This window comes from Citrus clementina, unplaced genomic scaffold (assembly GCF_000493195.1).
Source record: "Citrus clementina cultivar Clemenules unplaced genomic scaffold, Citrus_clementina_v1.0 scaffold_5, whole genome shotgun sequence".
NCBI lineage: Eukaryota > Viridiplantae > Streptophyta > Magnoliopsida > Sapindales > Rutaceae > Citrus > Citrus x clementina.
Window position 1 is genome coordinate 33653545 of NW_006262201.1, and position 6038 is coordinate 33659582.

Here is a 6038-nt window from a genome sequence, read left to right on the forward strand (position 1 = left end):
CATCTATAAATAATCGAAACCTCCGTTAACATTAACATTAATATACGTACGATAACAAATCTTTTCTTACAAGTTCGATCAATGGAGAAATCATATGGTCTCTTCCTTTTTACTTGCGTTTGTTTCATTTTAACCATCGTCCCAACTAGACGTTTCGAAAAATGATTGGTCTGCGAAAGCGAAGGTGAAGATAATTAGCAACTAAGATATACAAAATACAATTTTGCAGCATTTTCTTCATGAAAAATGAAACAATTTTGCAACTTTTGGTTCATTGAGAAAGATATTTGACAACTAGACGTTTCCAAAAATGATTGGCCTGCGAAAGCGAATGTGAAGATAATTAGCAACTAAGATATATAAAATGCAATTTTGCAGCATTTTCTTCATGTAAAATGAAGCAATTTTGCAACTTTTGGTTCATTGAGAAATATATTTGACAACTAAATGTTTCCAAAAATGATTGGCCTGCGAAAGTGAATGTGAAGATAATTAGCAACTAAGATATATAAAATGCAATTTTGCAGCATTTTCTTCATGAAAAATGAAACAATTTTGTAACTTTTGGTTCATTAAGAAAGATGGTTGACAACTAGACGTTTCTAAAAACGATTAGCCTGCAAAAGGGAATGTGAAGATAATTAGCAACTAAGATATATAAAATGCAATTTTGCAACATTTTCTTCACGAAAAATGAAACAATTTTGCAACTTTTGGTTCATTGAGAAAGATGTTTGACAACTAGACGTTTCCAAAAATGATTGGCCTGCGAAAGCGAAGGTGAAGATAATTAGCAACTAAGATATATAAAATGCAATTTTGCAGCATTTTCTTCATGAAAAATGAAACAATTTTTTTACTTTTGGTTCATTGAGAAAGATGTTTGACAACTAGACGTTTCCAAAAATGATTGGCCTGCGAAAGCGAAGGTGAAGATAATTAGCAACTAAGATATATAAAATGCAATTTTGCAGCATTTTCTTCATGAAAAATGAAACAATTTTTTTACTTTTGGTTCATTGAGAAAGATGTTTGACAACTAGACGTTTCCAAAAACGATTGGCCTGCAAAAGCGAAGGTGAAGATAATTAGCAACTAAGATTTATAAAATGCAATTTTGCAGCATTTTCTTCATGAAAAATGAAACAATTTTGCAACTTTTGGTTCATTGAGAAAGATGTTTGACAACTAGACGTTTCCAAAAACGATTGCCCTGCGAAAGCGAAGGTGAAGATAAATAGCAAGTGCATCCGCAATAACCATCGATTCAGTTTCACGTCAAAAATCAAGTCGCCTTCTTATGAATTAGTGCCTTTGAAAATTATGAGATCAGTTCGCTTTCTTATGAAATTATTTGGCTATTATTCAGTTTTAGGTTGCCTTCATATGAAATTATTTGGAAATTATTCAGTCTCAGTTGCCTTCTCATGAATTTTTTTTTTGGGGAATTTTTCATTTTCAGGTTGACATCTTACGTATGAACAGAATTTTAAAAGAAGAAATTATCCAGTTTCAGTTTGCCTTCGTATGAAAATATTTATATTCTTAATCGGAAAAATTAGAATGCCACTGATCATCTATAAATAATCGAAACCTCCGTTAACATTCATATCAATATACGTACGATAACAAATCTTTTTTTACAAGTTCGATCAATGGAGAAATCATCTGCTCTCTTCCTTTTTTTACGGCACGAAGCACGGCACGGCACGAGCACGTCTTGGTAGAGCACGCGGCACGGCACGACACGCACGTGGGCTGTGCCGGGCTTAGATTTTAGGCACGCGGGCCTTAAAAGCACGGCACGATTAGATATGGGCCAAAGTACGGTACGCGAAAAAGCACGCAATAAGCACGTTTTATTTTTTAATGAAAATAAACTTAAAATTTTATTATTTTATAAATAACTTGAAATTGAATCTTTTAATATCTTTATTGGCTCAAGTTTTTTAAATTTATTTAATTCTTAGTTTCAAAAAAATTATAATTGATTTATGTTTATAATTTATTAAATAAATAATTGATATCATGATTTTAATAAATAAAATTATAAATATAATGATTTTATAAATATGTATTAATATTATTATAAACTATGATATATGACTTTACGTAATTCCAAGTTAACAATTAAGTTACCCCTTAAAAAAAATTATTATTATTGTTATTGTTAAGTGCTAAAAAGGAATTCTAATACCATAGAGTCAAACTTAACAACTAATATTACATTATCTTATTATTATTAATTTATTATTATTAAATATGAACTTGAGTTTTGAATTTTTTATTCTATTAAATTTAAATAAAGGCATATGGATCCAAAAAAAATACATAAGCTTGAAAAAAAAATAAGACAACAACTTGGCATACGCTCTTAAAAAAATAAAAAAATAAAAAAGTTTAGTGGGCTATTTTTCCTAGGCACGGCCCATGGCACGGCACGTGTGGGCACGGCACGAGTGGGCACAAGCACGAGCATGTGTGGGCACGGCACGTGTGCCGGGTTGGCACGGCACGGCACGACACGAAATTAAAAAAAAATGCCCACTCCATGCTGAAATTTCTTTCTTGTTTATTATTATCATTATTATTTTCTAGTTTTATTATTATTATTTTCTTTTTTGGGTCCAAAAAGTGGTTCTTCGGACAGTCTAATGAAAACCTGTAACTGATCCAAAAGACTTAAAACTGATCCATTGAACAAAAACTATCAATAACATATATATTAATAAGAAAAAAAAAAACTCAGTTTTGGGGAAACAAAAAAGGTTGAGAAAAAAAGGGTTATTATTCAGCCATTCTTCACTTTTTACTTCTTATAATAAGATCATGGGTCAAACCTCCATCCTATGCAAATGACTATTTTTCTTTTTCTATTATTTTTTTATATTTTTAGGAGAAAAGGAATCAGAAAATAATTGTTATAAGAACTAGGCATGAATCATAAATTCGTAAATTATCCCTGATCCCTGTTCATTCAATCGTTTGTTTCTCCAATCGCGGCAAGTTCAGCTTAAAGGAGAAAGAGTTTGTAATTGTAGGGATGTCAAAGGGATAAATTATATGATGTTTAATTTGGATATGTCATTGTCTATTTATGAAATTTCACAAATTTTTAAAAAAATATTAAATAACGGTTTTCTAAAGACTTTCGAATGGAGGGTGCCAATAGCAACACTAGTCACAAACTTTTCAGATTGTAAGGCTATAAGATTTAGGGATGGCAAATATCCAATGATGGACGGATATTATCCATCCAAACACAAATCCATAATTATCCATAATGGATATATCTATATCCATATTCAGTAATTAATATTGGATATGGATATGAATTTTATCCATATAATTATGGAGATCCATGGATATTTTATTTTTATTATATAAAAATAATAATATAAAATAGTTAAAATTCTAATATTAAATTTGGCTATTAAACTATTTATATTAGTAATAATATATATATATATATATATATAAAATAAAATGCCGGTCCGGTGGTTGGTGGTGGTGGTCCGGCAATTTTCCGGCGAAGTCCGGCGACCTTCCGGCGAAGTCCGGCAGGGTTCCGGCGACCTTCCGGCAAGGTCCGGCGGTGGTCCGGTGAAGTCCGGTGGTGGTCCGGCGATTTTCCGGCGGAAGTCTATTTATAATATTAAATTATTAAAATAAAATAATAATTATTAATAATATTAAATAAGTTAAAAAATTAAAGGGTAATTTTGAAATTTTTATTTTTTAATATAAGAGGAATTTAAAATTTTTACTAGTTAATATAAGATAATATTAGATTTTGTTGTTTTTTTTTATTTTAGTTTAACAATATAAATTTTTTTAACTTTAAATGGATAAATTAATTGGATTTTGGATATCCATTAAATATCCATACCCATCCAATATCCAATTGGATATTTTTAAAAATATCCATATCCATATCCAAGAAGATTTTGGATGAATATTATCCAATCCAATTAGATTTGATATATGGATATCCAATTTGGATGGACCAATTTGCCATCCCTAATAAGATTAAATTGGATTAGTTTTTACGATTAAATTGAATTAGATTAGATTGTATTATGTATCATACTATTTTTTGCTTGGTACAATATTGAACAGGACCATGCTAATTTTATTTAATAAAGCTAAATAACTATTTAAATAATATAATATTTTTAAATTATATTGATAAATATTGACTTTAATGTTTAATATTCAATACTACTATAAAGAGATGGTTGATTATTTTTATATTTAATATTCAATACTAGTTTAAATAAATTAATGAATAAACTTACAGGTTAAAAAAAATTATGAAAATAACTTCTATGTTTAATTTTTATTAAAATATTAGGTTAAATGAAAAATAAGAGTGATAAAGAGGACACAAATTATTCATTTAATTTAATCCCACCTAAACTCATATAATCCCAATTGTTTTGGACTAAATTTTAGTCTATCCTATTAGTTCATGACAACCAAACATACCTTAGAATTAGACTATTTTATTAATCCCAAAATCTAATCCAATCTCACAATTTATCCAAATTCCCAAACATAACCTAAGAATATTAAATAAGGGTTTTACACCCCAGTTTACGTATGCACAACACTTCACTACCACCTGATACTTGTCATGGATTCAACAAGTTCACACCACACGGGGGTATCAAGTAGTCAAGATTGCACAAGCTGGAGGAACGAGGTTAATGGCAAACAAACTATGTAGATGCAGCAAAAGAGCTGCTGTGACGGCATCAGAATCAGAGGGCCGCCCTAATTAACAAGCTTTACTACACCTGCATAGACAGTAAAAATGGCTGCAGCCATTCTAAGTTTTGGATTCCATCACCAAATGATGTCAACAGAGGTGCAACATTTGATGGTCTAGGAACAAGTTGCCGTTGAGTATGCAAAAGGACCTGAAGACAATAATGTGAAAATCACACAAAATGGAGTGAAATGCAGTGCTATGAAGACATCGATGTTCCTGAACATGTACTTTTCATTTGGTCTGTTATAGTTGTAATAACAAGTATATCTCTAGCTGCTACGTAGGCCTTAGGCAGCAAATCACTTTCTGTGTATGCAGAGGACTTGAACTTATCTACATTTCTAAATCACAAAAGAAGACTACACAAGCGGATACTTGTCAAAACAAAACACTTCAAATTGTCAATATCAACAAGGCACTTCCCAGATCTAAAAAAAGCCTCCATTCTACTTCTACTCAATATCATCATCACTTGAAACATCAACTTACAACAAACCATCACAACATATTCACAAGAAATTTAAATCAAGCAGAATAAGTTTAAATCACATGGCATGACCAATGAATAATTGGCATTCCAGCAGAATTTAAGTTTGAAAAATGAAATAAGGCTACAATACACATAGCCCTTTCAAGTGACAGAAGTGCACCACATAAGTACACACAATCAGGCAACTATCATAATAGTTTGGTGTAGTTGAACCAAGAAAGGTATATGTCCACCATTCTTTGGCATCAGAATAAAAGTCTCTATCTTTAACAAAATATGTTTTAAAAGAACTCAAACCTCTATGTTGGGTGAGCAAGACATGATACATCATCTGCTGATGCTCTCAATACTTCAAAGGTGTTGCATCATCTGATTCCCGCCCAGAAAAAAAAAAAAGGAAGAAAAAAATTGATTATGGGGTTCTTTTCAGATCTCTGTTCTTTATTTTGCCAGATGCTTCAAGGTTCAAATCAGACATCATTCCTGAGTCAAATGCCCTACAAACGTGCTGCATTTTCAGAATAAAATTAGAAACTGATGCTTATGAGGATATTGATAAGAGCATTATCATACTAAAGATTACCGTTATCATGGGAAGTTGACATTGTTTGGCTCATTGGATTGCCTAGACCCCGGGACACGGTGTCATCAATTGATGCCTATGAAAGCCAGGCACTAATTAGTTAGTCTATTACAAAGATGATCAGGTCTAGGTTGAAGATTCATTAAGCAGAGGTAGTTAAGATTCATAATAAAATAACTGCTTGCAAGCTC

At 31.2% G+C, this 6038-nt stretch overlaps 1 long non-coding RNA gene across 2 annotated transcripts in view; it reads right to left on the bottom strand.

Moving 5' to 3' along the window:
- Positions 1–4888: 4888 nt before the first annotated feature.
- Positions 4889–6038, bottom strand: part of LOC18040834 — a 2089-nt gene continuing 939 nt past the window's right edge. The window contains exons 2-4 of one of the 2 annotated variants that reach the window (XR_002905502.1): positions 5848–5923; positions 5562–5772; positions 4889–4922 (exon numbers count right to left, since the gene is read on the bottom strand). This is a non-coding gene — a long non-coding RNA (uncharacterized LOC18040834). Of the gene's footprint in view, positions 4923–5193; positions 5773–5847; positions 5924–6038 lie in introns of those variants that run through there. The other variant, XR_002905501.1, reaches the window with a different exon arrangement.